The sequence below is a fragment of the Cetorhinus maximus genome, chromosome 7 (assembly GCF_964194155.1).
Source record: "Cetorhinus maximus chromosome 7, sCetMax3.hap1.1, whole genome shotgun sequence".
Lineage (NCBI taxonomy): Eukaryota > Metazoa > Chordata > Chondrichthyes > Lamniformes > Cetorhinidae > Cetorhinus > Cetorhinus maximus.
Genome location: NC_135885.1, coordinates 36813611 through 36835575, shown reverse-complemented (window position 1 = coordinate 36835575; position 21965 = coordinate 36813611).

The following is a 21965-nucleotide window of genomic DNA, read 5'->3' as shown; positions in this document are numbered from 1 at the left end:
GGGAGTGGATGTTTGTGGATGTGGTGCCAATCAAGCGGACTGCTTTGTCCTGGATGGTATAAAGTTTCTTGAGTGTTGTGGGAGCTGCACTCATCCAGGCAAGTGGGGGTTATTCCATTACACTCTGACTTGAGCCTTGTAGATGATGGACAGGCTTTGAGGAGTCAGGAGGTGAGTTACTCCTCGCATGATTCCTCGCTTCTGACCTGCTCTTGTAGCCACAGTATTTATATGGCTAGTCCAGTTCAGCTTCTGTTCAATGGCAACCCCCAGGATGTTGATAGTGGGGGATTCAGTGATGGTAATGCCACTGAACATCAAGGGATGATGGTTGGATTCCTCTTGTTGGAGATGGTCATTGCCTGACACTTGTGTGGTGCAAATGTTACTTGCCACTTGTCATGGGGAGGCGATGGTGTAGTGGTATTGTCACTGGACTAGTAAGCCACAAACCCAGGGTAATGCTCTGGGGACCTGGGTTCGATGGTGGAATTTGAATTCAATAAAAATCTGAAATTAAAAATGTAATGATGACCATGAAACCATTGTCGATTGTTGTAAAAACTCATCTGGTTCACTAATGTCCTTTAGGGAAAGAAATCTGTCATCCTTACCTGGTCTGGCCTACGTGTGTCTCCAGACCCACAGCAATGTGGTTGACTCTTAAATGCCCACTAAAATAGCCTAGCAAGCCACTCAGTTGTGACAAACTGCTACAAAGTCACAAAAAAGGAATGAAACCGGACGGACCACCCAGCATTGACCTAGGTACCGGAAACGACAACGGCAATTGCAGCCCTGTCGACCCTGCAAAGTCCTCCTTACTAACACCTGGGACTAGTGCCAAAATTGGGAGAGCTGTCTCACAGACTGGTCAAGCAACAACCTGACATAGTCATCCTCATGGAATCATACCTTACAGATAATGTCCCAGACTCCTCCATCGCCATCCCTGGGTATGTCCTGTTCCACTGGCAGGACAGACCCAGCAGAGGCAGCAGCACAGTGATATACAGTCGGGACGGAGTTGCCCTGTGAGTCCTCAACATAGAAACATAGAAAATAGGAGCAGGAATAAGCCATTCGGCCCTTCGAGCCTGGTCTGTCATTCATTATGATCATGGCTGATCATCCAACTCAATAGCCTGCTCCCACTTTCTCCCCAAATCCTTTGATCCCTTTCGCCCCAAGAGATATATCTAACTCCTTCTTGAAAACATTCAATGTTTTGGCCTCAACTACTTTCTGTGGTAGCGAATTCCACAAACTCACCACTCTCTGGGTGAAGAAATTTCTCCTCATCTCAGTCCTAAATGGTCTACCCCATATCCTCAGACTGTGACCCCTGGTTCCGGACTCCCCCACCATCGGGAACATCCTTCCTGCATCTATCCTGTCTAGTCCTGTGAGAATTTTATAGGTTTCTATGAGGACCCCCCTCATTCTTCTGAACTCCAGCGAATATAATCCTAACCAACTCAATCTCTCCTCATATGTCAGTCCCGCCATCCCAGGAATCAGCCTGGAAAACCTTCGTTGCACTCCCTCGATGGCAAGAACATCCTTCCTCAGACAAGGAGGCCAAAACTGCACACAATATTCCAGGTGTGGTCTCAGCAAGGCGCTGTATAATTGCAAGGCATCCCTGCTCCTGCACTCGAATCCTCTCCCTATGTAGGCCAACATACCATTTGCCTTCTTTACCACCTGCTGCACCTGCATACATACCTTCAGCGACTGGTGTATGAGGACACCCAGGTCTCATTGCACATTCCCCTCTCTCAATTTGTAGCCATTCAGATAATAATCTGCCTTCCTGTTTTTGCTACCAAAGTGGATAACCTCACATTTATCCACATTATACTGCATCTGCCATCCATTTTACCTCTCACTCAACTTGTCCAAATCACACTGAAGCATCTCTGCATCCTCCTCACAGCTCACGCTCCCACCCAGCTTTGTGACATCTCCGGACCCCATGAAGTCTCATGGCATCAGGTCAAAAATGGGCAAGGAAATCTCCTGCTCATTACCATGCACCGCAGGTGAGTCGCAGCGAACATCCCCACTTCTGACCTTATGATGAAAGGAAGGTCATTGATGAAGCAGCTGAAGATGGGTGGGCCTAGGACACTACCCTGAGGAACTCCTGCAGTGATGTCCTGGAGCTGAGATAACTGACCTCCAAAAACCACAACCATCTTCCTTTGTGCTAGGTGTGACTCCAACCAGCGGAGAGCTTTCCCCCGATTCCCATTGACTCCAGTTTTGCTAGGGCTCCTTGATGCCACACTCGGTCAAATGCTGCCTTGATGTCAAGGGCAATCACTCTCACCTCACCTCAGGAGTTCAGCTCTTTTGTTCATGTTTGAACCAAGACTGTAATGAGGTCAGGAGCTGAGTGGCCCTGGTGGAACCCAAGCTGGGCATCAGTGAGCAGGTTATTGCTAAGCAATTGCTACTTGATAGCATTGTTGATGACCCCTTCCATTACTTTACTGATGATCGAGAGTAGGCTGATGGGGCAGTAACTGGCTGGGTTGGATTTCTCCTGCATTTTGTGTACAGCACATACCTGGGCAATTTTCCACATAGCCGGGTAGATGCCAGTGTTGTAGTTGTATTGGAACAGCTTGGCTAGGGGCGTGGCAAGTTCTGGAGCACAAGTCTTCAGTACTATTGCCGGAATATTGTCAGAGCCCATAGCCTTTGCAATATCCAGTGCCTTCAACTGTTTCTTGATGTCACATGGAGTGAATCGAATTGGCTAAAGACTGGCATTTGTGATGCTGGGGACCTCTGGAGGAGGCCAAGATGGATCATCCACTCGGCACTTTTGGCTGAAGATTGTTGCGAATGTTTCAGCCTTATCTCTTACACTGATGTGCTGGGCTCCTCCATTTTTGAGGACGGGGATATTTGTGGAGTCTCCTCCTCTAGTGAGTTGATTAATTGTCCACCACCATTCAAGACTGAATGTGGCAGGACTGCAAAGCTTAGATTTGATCCATTCATTGTGAGATTGCTTAGCTCTGTCTATCACTTGTTGCTTATCCTGTTTGGCACGCAAATAGTCCTGTGTTATAGCTTCACCAGGTTGACACCTCATTTTTAGCACTGCCTGGTGCTGCTCCTGGCATGCCCTCCTGCACCCTTCATTGAATCAGGGTTGATCCCCCGGCTGGTTGGTAGAGTGGGGGATATGCCAGGCCATGAGGTTACAGATTGGGTTCGAGTACAATTCTGCTGCTGCTGATGGCCCACAGCGCCTCATGGGTGCCCAGTCTCAATTTGCTAGATCTGTTCAAAATCTATCCCATTTAGCACGATGGTAGTGCTACACAACACAATAGAGGGTATCTGCAACGTGAAGGTGGGGTTTTGTCTCCACAATGACTGTGCAGTGGTCACTCTTACCGATACTGTCATGGACAGATGCATCTGCGGCAGGCAGGTTGGTGAGGATGAGGTCAAGTATGCTTTCCCTCTTGTTGGCTCCATCACCATCTGCTGCAGACCCAGTCTAACAGCTATGTCATTTAGGACTCAGCCAGCTCAGTCAGTAGTGGTGCTACTGAGTCATTCTTGGTGATGGACATTGAAGTCCCCCACCCAGAGTAAATTCTGCACCCTTGCCACCCTAGGTGCTTCCTCCAAGTGATGTTCAACATGGAGGAGCACTGATTCCTCAGCTGAGGGATATGTGGCTCACTCATATTCTCCAGAGGCCATTATCCTTGATGGATCTTTGCAGATATGGTATCTCCACCTCAGTTGGTTGCAATGTGGAGAGTGCAGTGATGCAACTTGGGTAGCCATCTTTGTTGGGAGCTCAAGTTACACTTTTGCTCTGTGTCTTAAAAGTCTCTGTTTTTAAAATTTCAGTTTGGTTTTCCAGCTGGTGGATTAAAATTCATTATTTGGCATAAAGCATGTTTTTGTGACAGGGAGGAATGATTGATTAGATCATTTTAAAATTCTGAATCTCCAAACTTCTCATCTGTTCTCCTTTCCTCCTTTAGCCCCTTTTCTTTGCTCCCACTACTCCTGTTCTCTCTTCTCCTCTCTTCTTACTTCCTCCACTCTCTCCCTTGTTAATGGTGTGTTAGGATACGCTGGTGAAGGGCATTGTTTAATTAAGTACTTTGAAAACATATAAATAGGGGACGTCACATTGTGGTGGCCGATTGGCCAAGACATAGTACGAGTGTTGAACATGAGGTTGTGTGAACGATCAAACATTGCTTGCGGGGAGACGATGGCGTATTGTTATTGTTACTAGACTGGTAATCCAGAGACCCAGAGCAATGTTCTGGGAACCTGGGTTCAAATCCCGCCACAGCGGATGGTGGAATTTGAATTCAATAAAAATCTGGAATTAAAAGTCTAATGATGACCATGAAACCTTTGTTGATTGTTGTAAAAACCCATCTGGTTCACTAATGTCCTTTAGGGAAGGAAATTTGCTGCCCTTACCTGGCCTGGCCTACATGTGACTCCAGACCCACACCAATGTGGTTGATCTTAACTGCCTTCAAGGGCAATGGGATGGGCAATAAATGCTGGCCTAGCCAGCAATGCCCACATCCCAAGAACGAATAAATGTTTAAAAAAGCACCCGTGATTGAAATGATTATCTTCTTCCAGCAGCTTCCTGACTTGAAAATGCAGTAAATTTATGTCCCTTTAAGGAGCTGTCAATTTAATTAGTTTATTTGTTTATTTTGTTTTATTGGTTCCAAAAGAGCATATAAATAGGGGGCAGCAGGGACACTGGGTTTGGGTGACGAGAGCTATAATACAGAACAAAATCAATAAACTCTCTTGATAAAGAAAAGCTCTGCATCATGGTTTTGACTTAATTAACTGGCTTGGATCCTGTTAACATCCATGACTTCTCCTAGACCTCTTTTTCATAAGCCACCCGGTTTGGGTGAGTGTTGCAGCCACATTGCCACTTATGAGCCAGATATCCTACTCTGTCAACCTCAGCTACCTGCTGCTCAATTACCTATGTCCTTGCTGCCTTCCTTTGCTTTGTCATCATATTGCATTTAAAAATTCCTTATATGGCTTTACCCTATCCTGTGTCTGGAAACTGTTTCAATTCTACATCTCAACCCACAGACTTGACAGGTCACTTCTTCTGTGCTGTCATTCTATGATTGAGCCCTTTCAGTTCTCCACTGCTGTGTCCTTTACTTCCCCTCCTGCACTGTCCCATCATTGCCGGCAGGCTTTTCAGCTGTACTGCCTAATTTCTCTGGAACATCCTCCCAAATCCCCTGCATCTGCCATAATTTTTCTCACTCTCAATCTGTCGATGTCTTTTGTATTTCATTGCTCCCATCTACACAATTTTCTGTCATCTGCATACTTGGATATTTAGCTTCAGCCTAATCTTTGGCTGAAAAGCTGCGGCCCTAGTATACATTCCTGAGATTGACATTTGTAATATCTTGCCATTGAGTACATTTCCTTTATCCATGTGCTCTTTCTCCTACCTCCCAACTAATTCAGAAGGTTACCTTCAGCTCTCTGTGCTTTCAATGTTGCTAATGATGTTATATTCATTTCCCACAAGTGCCAAGCAATGACAATCTCCAAGAAGAGACAATCTAACCATCTCCCATTGATATTTAAGGCCTTACCATTGCTGAACCCCCCCGCTATCAACATCCTGGTGGTTACCATTGACGAGAAACTGAACCAGGCCAGCCATATAAATACTGTGGCTACAAGAGCAGGTCAGATGCTGAGAATTCTGTAGCAAGTAATTCACCTCTTGACTCCTCAATGTTCATTACATACAAGGCAGGAGTTAGGAGTGTGTGATAGCATGCTCTCCACTTGTCTGGGTGAGTGCAGCCCCATCAACATTTAAGAAGCTTGATAAAGCAATCCACTTGATCGACACCCCATGCATCACCTTAAACTTTCACTCCCTCCACCACTGGCGAACAGTGGCATATACAAGATGCAGTGCAGCAACTTGTCAAGCCTCCTTCAACAGCACATTCCAAACACATGATGTCTACCACCTCAAAAGGACAAGGGCAACAGATGCAGGGGAGCACCACCACCTACAAGTTCCCCTCCAAGTTACACACCATCCTGACTTGGAATTATATTGCTATTCCTTCACTGTTGCTGGGTCAAAAACCTGAAACTCCCCTCCTAACACTACTGTAGGTGTCCCTACACAAGATGGACTGCAAAGGAACAGGAAGGCAGCACACCATCTCCTTCTCAAGGGCAAATAGGAATGGGTAACAAGAATGGCCTTGCCAGTGACGCTCACATCCCATGAAAGAATTTTTAAAAATTTAACGCGGAACCTTAGCATATGCCTTCTCAAATTTTGTGTAGGCAACATCCCGAGACATTCCTTTGTCCATCACGTCAGTGACTTCCTTAAGAAAATTCAATAAGATCAGTCAGACATTGCCTCCCTTTCACAAAGTAATGCTGACTTTTTTTGATCAGCTCATGCTTGTTCAAGTGCTCTGTCAGTCACTCAGTCCTTGATGATACATTCCAGTAACTTGCTCACAATTGACATTAAGTCTGTAAGTTTACTAACTTTTCCCTTCCACCATTCTTCAATAATGGAGTGGCATTTCCAATTTTTAAACCTGTCATCATAGCTCATCAACCAGAAATCACTTGAGTGAGCTGGTGATCCATGGTGACACTCCAGAACCAAAGGAGTGGTTTAGTGTCTGATGAAATCTTGTCTGTCTGTTCAGATGGACATTAAAATTACTGGTATGCTGGGAGAATAAAATTGAATGAACCAAAGGTTCATTCGAAACTATCTTTTAATCTGGATTCATAATTGAGATTATCCTCTTAACAGATCCAATCTCAGTCAAGACACATGTGAGAAAAGGTGAGCAAATATTGCTTTCCTACAAAGGAGGGAATAAAAATGTGCAGGACTGTTATCACATACATTTTATTAGGTTTTGCTAGTGCTGGGGAGGGTTTAAAATAGCTTGGCAGGGTCATGGGAACAGAGAGCAGATTTAGGCGGGAGAGAAAAAAATTGGAAATGGAAGGCAGAAAATTAGTCATCATGTTAAGGCAGAGGAAACAACAGCTAGAAAATAGACAAGAAGGAAGTTTGGTGGTGCTAAATGGTATATACACCAATGCAAGAAGGCTAGGGAATAAGACAGATAAGCTGAGAGCACAGATTGATACGTTGGAATATGATATAACTATTTGGAGACATGGCTGAAAGAAGGGCAGGAATGGCAGCTCAACATTCCTGGTTACAGGTTTTTCAGGTAAGGTAGAAAAGGGATAAAAAAGAAGTGGGTTCACAATTAAAGAATTAAAGATTAAAGAAACAATTATAGCTGTGAGGAGGAATAATATGGTAGAAGGATCACCAAATGAGGCATATGGGTTGAACTCAAGAACAAAAAAAGGCAATTACACTACTGGGAGTGTATTATAGACTCCGAAACAGTCAGAGGGAGATAGAAGAGCGAATATATATGCAAATCTATGAGAAGTGCAAAAACAATAGGGCTGTAAAACTGCCCTAATATTAACTACCCTAATATTATCTGGGATAAAATTAGTGTGAAGGCACAGAAGGAGAGAAGTTCTTAAAATGCATTCAGGGGAACTGTTTTTTAGCAAGTACATACCAAGTCCTGCAGGATAGGGGTGGTTCTGAACTTAGTTTTAGAGATTGAAGTTGAGCAGGTGGAAGGAGTATCGGAGAGCACTTTGGTGGTAGTGACCATGATTCAGTTAGATTTAGGGTAGCTATGGAAAACGACAAAGATAGACCAGGAAAACAGTTCTCAACTGTGGAAGAGCTAATTTTACTAAGCTGAGATGCAATTTAACTAAAGTGGACTGGAAACAGCTAGTTGAAGGTAAATCAGTGGCAAATAAATGGGAGGTATTAAAGAAAGAGATAGTGAGGATTCAGAGCAAGTATCTTGCATTAAAGAAAAAGGATGGGACTAAGATTTCAAGGGCTTAAAGGAGAGGATAAAGAAAAATAAAACAAAGCTCATGATAAATACTAAGGGCTCAATACTGCAGAAAACCTAGAGTATAAAAAGTGTAGGGACAAAATTAAAAGGAAAATTAGGAAAGCAAAGAGAGGGCATAAAAATATTTGCAAGTAAAATCAAAGAAAACCCAAAGATTTTTTTATAAGTATGTTGGGACCATATGACATGAAAAGAAAGCCAAAACTTTATTATTTTGCCATGTTTAAAAGGTGGACTTTCTGCTGAACCAAGAAACATGGCTGCTACAAGTCACATGACCACAAGACTGGCCCTTTCTTCTGGGAGCTACCACCAGGAGTTACAAGAACCAAAGAATTCCTCTCTCAGTCTGTGGAATCTCACACCTCATTGTACAGGTAATAAAAGCAGAGGAAGTGCAGACAAACTGGCTCCCCGACCTGAACTATCACAAAAGAGAGAAATTTAAACTTGTTATGCCTGCAGAACTGTTAACAGATTAATCTCATGTCTGGGACTTTGCAGCTCCATTTCAAAAGAGGACCGTTGAGGAACAATGGAATTCTGGCCAGAAGCACAGAAATTGATTGTTAAGCAGCAATTAACTGTTAATAGGCCATGTCACATGACCCAAGCCTCTGACCATTTGGACAGTTTTAAAATGATATCTTTGGTCTCAAAGGTAGACTGCTATTTTATCAACTGGGAAGGACTCCAGCAACCCAGCTGAGCAAGCAGTTGGTTACCATCTCTCAACTCCACGAAACTTGCTTGACTTTGAACAGTGTCTGATCAACACCTACCAAGTGGTCTAAGCACAGAAAGCCCATCGTGCTACAGTATTATTCATTTCAAGGATTTTTGTGTTGTCGCCTCCAACTAGAAACTCATCGGGTTTGAACTCCAACATGGAGAAAATACCCTTTAGAATTTGACTTCTCAGACTCTGGAAATCACATGAACTAATACTAATTTCTGTGGTTCTTGTACTGTTACTATCCAGAGTTGTAAAAACTCCCTTTTCTAACCCCATGTCCACCACCCCTCCCCTTCACTGTGAATGTGTGTAGTGAAGTAGAAGCTGTCAACACTCCTCTTCCCTACCCCCGGGATTTTGAATGTGAAATAAACTAATCTTCTGAGTTAACCATAACGCGAATTTGCTGCGAGTTATTAATAAACTGGATCACACAAACCGAGTTTAGGAAAACACGCCACAGCATACTTTAAAAAGAATTGAATACACCTTCTGCTTATGTACAGTTGGTGAGAGGAAAGAAGTAGTTTGCCTATCCCTCTCCTGTCCATAACAAATGCATCAAGAGCAAAAGGATGATTAAAGAAAATATGTGCCTATTAGGAATCTTAAGGGTAACCTGTGAATGGAGATATGAGACCTGGGTATAGTTCTGAATGAATACTTTGTGTCTGTTTTCACCAAAGAGAGGAATAATACAGACATTGCAATCAGGGAGGAGCAGTGTGAAATATTAGATGAAATTAACACATTGAGAGAGGTATTATCAAGGAATTTAACATTTTGTAAAGTGGATAAATCCCCAGGCCCATTGAAACGTTTCCCAGGCTGTTAAGGGAAGCAAGAGAAGAAATAGCAGAGACTCTGACCATATTTTTCCAATTCTCTCTGGATATAGGCATTGTGTCAGAGTATTGAGGGTCAATTAATGTTGTACCATTGATTGAAAAGGGAGAAATCGAGTAATTGTGGGCCAGTCAGCCTAAACTCAACTGTGGGGAAATTATTGGAAAACATTCTGAACGACAAGATTAATTTTCATTTAGAAAGACACAGTTTAATCAAAGAGTCAGCATGGATGTGTTTAGGGAAGGTTGTCTCTGATTAACGTGATTGAATTTTTTGAGTAGGTAACAGGATGGTCAATAAGGACAGTGCATTGTTATATGGTTTATATGGACTTTAACAAGTTTTTTTTAAGGTTACACATGGCAAACTGGTCATGTATGTGAAAGCCCATGGATCCAAGCCAAAGTGGCAAATTGGACCCAAAAGTGGCTCAGAGGTTTATGTGCCTGGAAGGCATTTTCCAGTGGGATTCTGCAGGGCTTATTACTAGATCCCTTGCTTCTTGTGTCACACATCAATGATTTTGGACTTGAATATATGGGGTATGATTAAGAAGTTTGCAGATGATGCAGATAATGAAGAAGAAAGTGACTGTGGAGAGATATCAATGGACTAGGCAGAACTGTAGCAAATGGAATTCAATCTAAAAGTGTGAAGTAATGCATTTTGGGGAGGCTAAAAGGGAAGAGAATATACAATGAATGGTAGGGTACTAAGAAGTATAGAGGAACAAAGGGACCTAGGAGTGCACATCAGTAGATCCCTGAAGATGGCTGAGCAGGAAGATAAGGTGGTCAATAGGGCATGTGGAATAATTACTTTTATTAGCTGAGGCATAAAATATAAGCAGGGAGGTTATGCTGGAACTATATAAAATATTGGTTAAGCCATAGCTGGAGTACTGTGTCCAGTTCTGGGCACTATAGAAAAGATGTGATTGCACTGAGGGGTTATCGAGGAGATTTATGAGGATGTTGACTGGACTGGAGAATTTTAGTTATAAGGAAAGATGGATAGGCTAGGTTTGTTTTCTTTGGAACAATGGAGGCTGAGAGGAGAGCAAATTGAAGTATATAAAATTAAGCGGTGTCTAGATGAAATGGATAGGAAGGCCCTATTCTCCTTGGTTGAGCAGGATGCTTAGATTTAAAGGAAGAGGTAGGAGGTTTTGAGGGGGTTCGAAGGGAAATCTTTTCATCCAGAAGATTGTGTGGATTTGGAGCTCACTGCCTGAATGGATGATACAGGCGGAATCTCGCATAACATCTGAAAAGTACTTGGATATGCACTTGAAGTGCTGTAACCCATAAGGCTATGGATCAAAAGCTGGAATGTGGGATTAAGCTGGATGGCTCTTTGGCAGCTGGCGTGGACAAGATGGACTGAATGGCCTTCTTCAGTGCTGTAAATTTCTATGATTCTATAATGTTCATTTCCTATTGACTAACTTTTGTAATATGCTGAAAGGAGATAATAATATGAAGCAGCAGAAGCTACATGAAAGGCAGTGATGTGCTGCAAATGGAGGAGAAAAGCGCTATAATAAAGTTTTGTTTCCATACTTCTTTCTAATGACAGTTTGAATGGTTGCTCATGTCAATGGTACGTTAATTGTATTGTTCAGGTTAAGGATATACAGGTGTACAGGTGGAGGGTACTGATTGCTTAAATATCTTAAGCACATATAAAGAACATACGAACATGGAGCAGGAGTAGGCCATTCAGCCCCTCAAGCCTGCTCCGTCATTTAATAGGATCATGGCTGATCAGATGGTAACCTGAAATCTGCACCCCACCTACCGCCGAAACTTATCACCCCTTGCTTACGAAGAATCTATCCACCTCTGCCTTAAAAATATTCAAAGACTCTGCTTCCACCATCTTTTTAGGAAGAGAGTTCCAAAGACTCAGCCCTCTGAGTGAAAAAATTTCACCTCATCTCTGTTTTAAATGGGCGACCCCTTATTTTTAAACTGTGACCCCTAGTTCTAGATTCTCCCACAAGAGGAAACATCCTCTCCACATCCACCCTGCCAAGACCGCTCAAGATCTTGTTTCAATCAAGTTGCCTTTCTAAACTCCAGTGGATACAAGCCTAGTCTGTACAGCCTTTCCTCATAAGACAACCCACCCCACCCAGGTATTAGTCTGGTGAACCTTCACTGAACTGCTTCCCACGCATTTACATCCTTCCTTAAATAAGATGACCAATACTGTATGCAGTACTCTAAATGTGGTCTCCCCAAAGCCCTGTACAACTGAAGCATAACCTCCCTACTTTTGTATTAAATTTCCCTGGCAATAAATGATAACATTCTATTAGTTTTCCTAATTACTTGCTGTACTTGCATACTAGCCTTTTGTGATTCATGCACTATGACACCCAGATCCCTCTGCACCTCAGAGAGACTTCACCCAGCGCAGGGGGACGGGGGAAGGGAGGAGGACTTCTTTGTAAGCCTGCCCGTGGGCCTGGCCAAGGTGGCCATTAACAGCTCCAGGCAGCAGCGATTGAGGGGGTCATCTGACCTGGCTGTTTGCCCCTCTACCACGGCAATGTTCATGGCCGGATAGCCATGGAGAGAGAGCACACGGTGTCCATCGGTACGCTAGAGGCCTTCGGTGATTGGTGGGCATCGTGGGGGCCGGGGTGCATCATCACCCCTGGAAATTACATTTTGATTTGATTTTGTAAGTTTCCTTTCACGTTTTTATTTTAGTTACAGTAGCCCATCAGGGGCTGTCAGCCCCCCTTTTTGATTTTTAGTTTAGTTTATCGATTTTGTTTTTCAAAAGGGTCTATAAAGAGTGACTTCTGGGACACTTGATGTTGATTAGAGAGGAGATATGTAATGCTGCATTTTGTAAATAAATCTAGTATTAAATAAAAACATTAGCATCTGATTTCTCACGTCATAATCTGATTTCATAATGAATTAACATGGTACCAGAAGATGGTTGCCTAAAGGTGAAGATTGGAAACTAAGAAAGTTTTTTTTTCAGATAGAACATTGTAATTTGTGTTACTTCAGTGAAAAATGGCAGAAGGCAGGTATAAAGTGTCAGGGTACGATTACCCACCATTGTTTTCTGAATCTGAACCTTATGACCAGTGGAAAAATTGAGTGGATATCCAGACACAGGTCACAGCATTACTGAAGAGTCAACAAGGCATGGCTTTAGCATTGTTACTTCCTGACAAAAGTAAAATTAGCAGCAAAATATTGTGAGAGCTGGATGCCCATCAGTTGGATACTGATGAAGGTTTGGATATGCTGTGAAGCTTCATGGATAAATTTACAAGAAAGATGATCTATTAAATGCTTTTGAGGCATGGTCTGACTTTGATAGATTTCAAAATACGGGCAGTTATTCCATAGAGGAACATATCATGTACTTTAACAGATTATATAAGAGTGCAGAAATTCAACTGGAAATTCCTTGTTCAGTGCTTGCACTCAAATTGCAGGGAGAAGGGCAATCATCAAGACACAAGACTCAGAGAGCTCTATGGCATCGCATAAGACCTTCCAAGATAAAATGTAATCTTGAGGATTTAGTGTAGGACTTAGGCCCAGCTCTCGCAAACATCTTAGTTGGGTTCCATGAGAAACGTGTCTTCGATAGAATGACACCTAACTTCCTAACCATTGCAGATTTCCGACATGTGGATGATACATCTACTATATTTAAATCCGCAGCTGCATGTAATAATTTCCTTACATGTCTTAATGGGCTCCATCCTGTGCTCAAATTCAGCTTTGAAATGGAGTCGTCAAATGAACCCCCTCTCCTTGGCATACTGGTTGAGAAACCAGCCAGGGGATTCTCTACCACAAGCCTATCTTCACTGGTCAATATATGCGTTGGGACCCTTACAATTCCACACGCCGTAAGATTGGCTTTACCAGCAACCTTCTAAATAGGGCCAAGCCATTTGCTCACCATGCAAGCTTGATGCTAAAATAGGGTGCATCAAAGGCATCTACAGGATAATGGCTATCCTGATAAGATTGTTTCACGATCTCATATGAACGGGCCTAAGGCTGTCACTTTCAGCGCTAAAAAGTGTGCAGTCTACCTCAGATTACCCAGAAAGAGCAAGGTATCTCAAAAATTTGAGCAACGGGTGAAGCTAGCTGTTTCATGCTGCCACTATGCAGTAGCAACACAAGTGGTGTTTGACGCTAACAGGATGCTGCCGTCAAGCCAAAAAGACGTTCTGCCTATCACCCAAATGAGTAATGTGGTATATGAATTTCAGTGCCAGTGTGATGCCAGGTATGAAGGCAGTACGTTGCAAAGACTGGCGGATTGTATCAAACAGCATGTCTCCAGTCACTCTTCGCAACGGGCAAGGTACAGGCCGTATCCAACCAGCCCATGCTTGCAAAACTCAAAATAGTGTCGAACATTAGATGTGATTCCGTGATTGGACATTTGCTAAATAATCTTTAGTGTGCTAAGAATTACCAAATTAAGATCGTCAGTCTGGCTCGCAGTATGGTGCATTTGCATGTACTGGGCACTGCATATAATAATACACTGGGCCCTGGTCTTTGTCTGTTTCAGCTGAACAAAATAAGTGACAGCCATTTGCTGGCTTATTCCTCAGGGCAATGCCTTGACTAATCAAAGTCAAGCTGCCTGGTTTAAATTTCAAACAATGCTTGGCAGTTAACTGTCAGTCATCAACTGGTGCATTCTTCATGGCAACGCCTCTACCAATCAGAATCTACTTGTCAACCAATCAGCACCATCTTCTCATATAGCATAAATTGTTGTTCCTTTTACATTTGGTATTCTTTTGAATTGTCCTGATGAGTGCAAGATGAAAAGCTTCAACAAAAATGTCTCTTTTTTCAGCAATAATTTATTTTTATTGTTAAAAGAGTATAAAGAGCAACTTCTGGGACACTGGGTGTTGGTGAGGGAAGAGATATATAATGCTGCATTTTGTAAATAAACTTAGTATTAAATAAAAAGATTGGTGTCTGGTTTCCTCCTTTACCACCTGGCTTCAGAATGAATTAACAGCTCAAAATATTTTTTCTGAGTTCCTGCTGGACTGTTAAATATATATTTATATTAAATATGCTACAGGTGTTCTATTGGTGGAGCTGTATCCCTTTACAATTACTTATTTATGTTAAATAAACAGCTTCAGATCAGAAATTGGTGAGGGAAGTGTGCAGAATGGAAAATGTTTGTAAATTTATAGGTTTAGGTTATTAGCCAACTTTATTTCATGTTATGAGATTATTTTTATTTTTTATTAAAGTGTGGTTTCTTGAATGTAATGGGCAAATTGCATAGTATAGGCAACACTTTAATAGATAATAGAAGAAATACGTGACATTGCAGAAATCCCATGATATTGCCCACTGTGATTTGGGAGGATGCACTGTTTTTAAAAAAGGTATTGCAGATCTCCCTGCAGCCTTTGACAGGATCGACTACACCATCCTCATACAGTGCCTCTCCTCCACTGTCCACGTGAGTAGGTCTGCCTGCATTTGCTTCCACTCTTACCCATCCAGGTGTAAAAAGGCTTGTAATCCCTTGAGCGTAGACGATTAAGGAATGATCTAACTGAGGTGTTCAAGATGATTAAAATTTGTCAATAGTTTCTCTCTACTTACCCTATTTACTCTGTTGGAGGACCCTTGACAAGAAGGTAGAAACCTAGGATTAAGATAGGGCATTCCTCTTCCTCATCTAGATGAGGATTACAATATACAAAGATATGAAGTCTGCTTCCACAAGTACACCAGCTCTGGCAGCCTTCTGTCTTGAGAGATGACGGTTTGTGTCTTGATAGTCAACTCTGTGTTAAACATCACTTGGCATGACACAGGAGCCCCACTCTGGCATGGTAGTCTCTGCCATACTTGCTACAGATGAACTTCAGGATTTGCTGGCCTCTTTTTTTCTCGGCCCGCTTCTCTGCCAGCTGAGCTTTCTGCTTCTCTTGCCTCTTCCAATGATCATCTGATCAGTCAACCTCCAGTGGTCCCAGCCATCGGTAACTATCTCCCAGTTGTCTATGTTGATATCTGCCATCTTCATACCTCCCTTGCAGGTTTCCTTGTAGTAGATTTATGGACATCCAGCAGATCGTGACCCTGTGTTCACCACACAGGTTTATGGGTATACAGCCATTATCTATCCGATGAACGTGATTGAGCCAGCGTAGACATTGATGGTTGACTAATGAGCGTATGCTGATGGAAGTAGCACGCTCCAGGACCTCCGAGTTTGTGACCATGTCACACTAAGGATACGTCTGAGACAAGTGGAAATTGTTTAGCCTTTTCTCCTACCTAGCATATGTTGTCGAAGTCTTGCTACTGTAGTGGAGTGCACTGAGGATACAGACTTGGTAGACTTGCAATTTGGTGTTCTCAATCAAGTTGCTGTTGTGCCATACTTACTCAGTTTGGATATAACAGTTGCAACTTTTGTGATGAGTGTGTTGACTTCAGCATCAGGTGACAGATTGTGATAATAAGATATGTGAAGCTATCAACAACCTCCCCAGCATCACATTATCAATGTTGATTGATGGTGATATTGCAACATCCTAGACTAAGATATCCGTCTTCCTGATGGTCAAACGAAACCCTTTACAGCTCATGAGAGAGTCTGCCCATTTACCATCGAAGGTGTTCTTTGGTATGGAATTCTAGTGCGGCATCATCAGCATCTAACAACTCTCTGATGAGAACTTGGCACACCTTTGTCTTTGAGATCAGGCGAGGAAGGCTGAACAGCTTTATGTTGGTTTTGATATGTAAACAGACACTCGCTGTAGATGAATTAGAGGTATATGATAGCAGCAAAGAGAAGAATAAGCTAAAGAGAATCAGCGCTAGAATGCAACCTTGTTTGACCTCACTGCAGATTCCGATGATGCCCCATCATGGCTGACTTTAGCTCTGTTATCATGACAGGAGGAGATCATACTGAGCAGTTTTGGTGGGCAGCCAATTTTCCTCAGCAGCTTATACAGAATGCCTCTGCTCATATAATCGAATACCTTGGTGAGGTTGATGAAGGCAACATGCAGTGGTCTCCTTTGTTCACGCCATTTCTCTTGCAGCTGCCAATCTGAAAAGATCATATCCGATTGTGCATCTTCCAGTTTTGAGACCACTTTGGGATTTGGGATAAATGTGTTCAGCCAATCTTCTATCCATGTCAATATATTACCCCTTACACCGTGAGCTTTTATTTTCTGCAATAATCTTTGATGAGGCACCTTATCAAATGCCTTCTGAAAAATCAAATGCCTTCTGAAAATCTAAGTACAGTACATCAACCGGTTCCCCTTTATCCACAGCACCTGTTACATCTTGAAATAACTCCAATACATTAGTTAAACATGATTTCCCTTTCACAAAACCATGTTGACCCCGCCTGATTACTTTGAATTTATCTAAGTGTCCCATTATAACATCTTTAATAATAGCTTCTAACATTTTCCCTGTGACAGATGTTAAGCTAACTGGTCTATAGTTTCCTGCCTTCTGTCTCCCTCCCTTTTTGAATAAAGGAGTTACATTCGCTATTTTCCAATCCAATGGAACCTTGCCCGAATGTAGTGAAGTTTGGAAAATTAGAACCAACGCATTAAACTATCTTACTTCTTTTAAGGCCCTAGGATGAAATCCATCAGGACCTGGGGACTTGTCAACTTACAGTTCCAACAATTTGCTAAGTATACTTCCCTGGTGATTTAATTTCCTTGAGACCATCCCTCCCTTCCAATTCCTGACTTATAGCTATTTCTGGAATTTTACTTGTATCGTCTATAGTGAAGACTGATGCAAAATACCTATTCAATTCATCTGCCACCTCCTTACTTTCCATTATTAACTCCCCAGACTCACTTTCTATATGGCCAATGCTCACTTTGTTAACTCTCCTTTTTAAAAATATCTATAGAAACTCTTACTATCTGTCTTTATATTTCTAGCTAGCTTTCTTCATACTCTAATTTTTCCCTCCTTATTCATCTTTTAGTTATTCTTTGCTGCTTTTTATATTCTGTCCAATCTTCTGACCTGCCACCCATCTTTGCACAATTGTATGCTTTTTCTTTATGATGCATGATCTATGTCGACCACTCTACTGTCTCAGTATAAGATTGCTTGACTGACATCCAGCTTTGATGAGGTTCAGTTTCTTCCGGTTAAACATTGGAATTATTGAAGCCATCCTCCTTGGTCATTGCCACAAATTCTATACTCTCACCATCAATTTCTTGACCCTCCACTGTGTCAAGTTGAACCAGAATGCTTGCAAAATGGGTGCACGATTTGACCGAGCTGACTTTCTATCCCAAATCCTCTCCATTACAATGACTGCTTACTTCCATCTTCGTAATTACTTGCCTCTGCCTCAGTTCAGCTTCTACTGATGCCTTTATTACCTCCAGACTCATCTATTAGCCCCCCTGCCCTCAATCTTCCATAAACTTCGGTTCATCCAAAACTCTGCTTTCCAGATCATTTCACATCAAGTCCCGCCCAACCATCACCCTTGTCCTTGCTGACCTGCATTGGCTCCTGGTTCTATAATATTTCCAATGTAAAATTCTCATTGTTATGTTTATATCCTTCATGGTCTTGCCCCCTCCCTTTCTCTGTAACCTTCTGCAGCCCTGCAATCCTCTCAGAACACTGTGTCCCTCCAACCCAAACTCCATTAACATTCTCCTTAAAACTCATCCCTTTGACCAAGTTTCTGATCACCCCCCTAATATTTCCCTTGTTTTTGTCTGAAGTCTGTGAAGTGCAGTGGACATTTTTCTATGTTAAAAGCACGATATTAATGCATGCTGTTGTTGAAAATGATATAAATAGTGACAAAAAGAAATAAATTAAATACATTTGGCAATGGAGCGCACGGACAGAAAAAATAATGAAATTTATATTATCAGCAGGTTAATTAATTAAACAAAATCAGTTGGGGCACAAAGCCGAATTAATTAAATACTGTCATCAAAAATATAATTGAACAAAGTTGGCAATGGAACATAAAATGAGAAAATTAAATAAATAAATACAGATTGTAAATAAATTAATTAAAGTCATCAATGGTGGTGACTTGTTCCCCATAGGATGAATTCTATTACATAGCTGGAAAAGAGAGATTCAGAGGTACAACAAGGCCATCAGTGGTAGAAGGATTGGAAGGTTATGGCAGATAATTGGAATGATAATATTAGCAGCCTTTTACAACTTATTAAAAATATGATCAGGCATTACCAAGTGTCACAAGCTGTGATAAAATTGTAACATAGTGAGTGCAACAATGGAAAGCAAGAGAGTTACGGGAGAGTAATCTATTGGTCTGGTCTAATTGTGAGAATGTGAGTACACATTCCACCATGGCAGTCTGACAATTTGAATTTCAGTGAAAAGAAATCTAGGAATGAAAAGCTGATATTAGTAAAAAAGTGACTGTGAAGCTATCAGATTGTTGTAAAAACAGAAATGTTTCCATAACATACTTTTGGAAAGGAAACTGTCATCCATATCCGATGTAGCCTACATATGACATAAGTGCCACATCAATGTGGTTGACATATTGCCCTCTGTAGTGGCCTAGTAAGTCATTCATTTGTATCAAATTGCTTACAGACGATTCTACAGCAGTTCAAGAAAGCGGCCCACCAACTCCTTCTCAGAGCAACAAGCAGCCCTGTAAGTGATCCTGAAAATAAATTAAACAAATAGAAAATGCACACAATGGCAAGACAATGAATGTTGCCGGTGGGTCTCCTCTGGCTTAGCTCAGGGTTAGTTGGCAAAAATGATATGCTGTTTAGCTGTGTTTTGGTGTAATTGGCTAAGAGAAAGTGCCACTTTAAGAGTAAGCAGAAATCACAGGCATTCTTGTCATTTTTAAAAGACAACAACAACAATACCACTGGAGGAAATAAGAAGGTGTTTGTTTTAATACCCCAACATTTCCAGAGATCTTGGGTGTCTTGTGTCACATCACCACCAGTAGCAGGAGGACTTAATAGCAATTGTTACAATGTTATCTATTACAAAAATACAAAATGAAATGAAAGATTGCTGAAATGAAAGATTGTACTTGTGTGGTATCTTTCATGAACTTTAGAACGTCCCAAAGTGCTCCACAGTCAAGTATTTTTTTTTTCTGAAATGCCCTTACTGTTGTTATGTGAACAAGTTGTTGCTTCCAAGTCTGTGGCCATCCTTTTTGCAGCTCTATGTTTGACTTTCCACCCCCCCCACCCCCCAAATCAGATTTCTGCCCTTGCTGCAGTACTGAAACAGCCCTTATCAAAGCTACAAATTACATCTTATATGACTATGACCTTAGTAACTATCAGTCTTCATCTTTCTCAACCTTTGAAACTGGCGATCACACCATCCTTCACCAATGCCTTTCCACCATCGCCCATCTGGGTGGAACTGACCTTGCCTCGTTTCATTCTTATCTATCTGGTTGTAGATAGAGAATCAACTCTTTTGTTACAAAGGGATCGGAGTATCAGAATAAAGAATTCTTATTACAATTATACAAAACATTGGTAATGCCATACCTGAAGTAGTGTGCGCAGTTTTGGCCTCCTTCCCTAAGGAGTGACATACTTGCCTAACAGGGAATGTAATGCGGCCTCTTTAGACTGGCTCCTGGGATGAGGGGATTGTCCTGAGGAGAAACTGAGCAGGCTAGGCCTATATTTCCCCACATTTAGAAGAATGAGAGGTAATTTAATTTGAACATAAAATTCTTAAAAAGGTTCAACAGATGCTGAGAAATTGTTTCACCGGCTCAGGAATCTAGAACATGGGATCACAGTCTCAGAATAAAGGTTACCATTTAGGACTGAGATGAGAAGTTTCCTCACTCAAAGGGTTGTAAATCTTTGGAATTCTCTACCCGAGAGCTGTGGATGCTCAGTCATTGAGTTTATTCAAGGCAGGGGTCAATACATTTTTAGGTACTAAGGGAATTAAGGGATGTGTGGATAGTGTAGGAAGGTGAAATTGAGGTAGAAAGTCTGCCATTATCTTAATGAATGGCGGAGCAGGCTCGAGGGCCAAATGGTCTACTCCAATACTTATTTCTTATGCTCTTATGCAATGGCTTGTCTTCCTACTCCCAAACCATTACCCCTGGAGTCCTTCAAGTATCGATCCTTGGCCGCCTCCTATTTCTCTTGCACATACTGTCCCTTGGTGACATCATCTGAAAACTTAACGTCAGATTCCACATGAAGAACCATAGAAAAGTTACAGCACAGGAGGCCATTCAGCCCATCATGTCTGCACTGGCAGAAAAACAAAAAATAACTAGTTGTCCATTTTAATCCCACCTTCCAGCACCGGGTCCTTGCAGGTTACAGCACTTTAGGTGCAGATCCAGGTGCCTTTAAATGAGTTGAGGGTTTCTGCCTCCACCACCAACCAGGCAGTGAATTCCAAATACCCAACACTCTCTGGGTTAAAAGGTTTTTCTTCATGTGCCTTCTAATCCTTCCACCAATCACCTTGAATTTTTGCCCCCTGATAATTGACTTCTCTGCTAGGGGAAACAGATTGGCATCCCTGTTTACTCTATCTAGGCCCCCCCAATCTTGTACACCTCAATCAGGTCACCCCTCAGCCTCATCAGTTCCAACGAAAACAACTCCACCTATCCAATCTTTCCTCATAGCTTCAATTTTCAAGCCCTGGCAACATTCTTGTAAATCTCCTCTGTACTCTCTCCAGAGCAAATATTTCCATCCTGTAATGTGGCGACCAGAACTGTACACAAAATTCCAGCTGTGGCCTAACCAGCATCTTATACAGTTCCATTATGTACGCTAAGATGCCCAGTCCAACCCCACCACCACCCGCTCTTGACGCTTCCACAGTCTTTGATTTGTTACATTGCTTGTCTAATATCCAGTACTGGAAGATATGAAGTTTCCTCCAACTAAATATTGCAATGGCGAACACAAACTCAGTTCCCTAGCCATCAACTCCATCCCTCTCATTGGTAACAGTCTGAGGCTGACCAGACCTTTTACAACCTTGGCCCTGAGATGCACTGCCAACCAAGACCGCCTACTTCAACCTCCATAACATCACCCAATTCTGCCCCAACCTCAGGTCATCTGCTGATGAAAGCCTCATCTATGCCTGTGTTATCCCTAGATTCAATCTTTACAAAGTTCTCCAAACCAACCACCTATCTTGTACCTTGTATGCATTATAAACTTGAGCTCATCCAAATCTCTGCTGCCCATATCCTAATTCATGCCAAGTCCCACTTCCCTCTGTTCAGTTATCTACATTGGATCCCAGTCCGGCAACACCTTGATTTTAAAAATC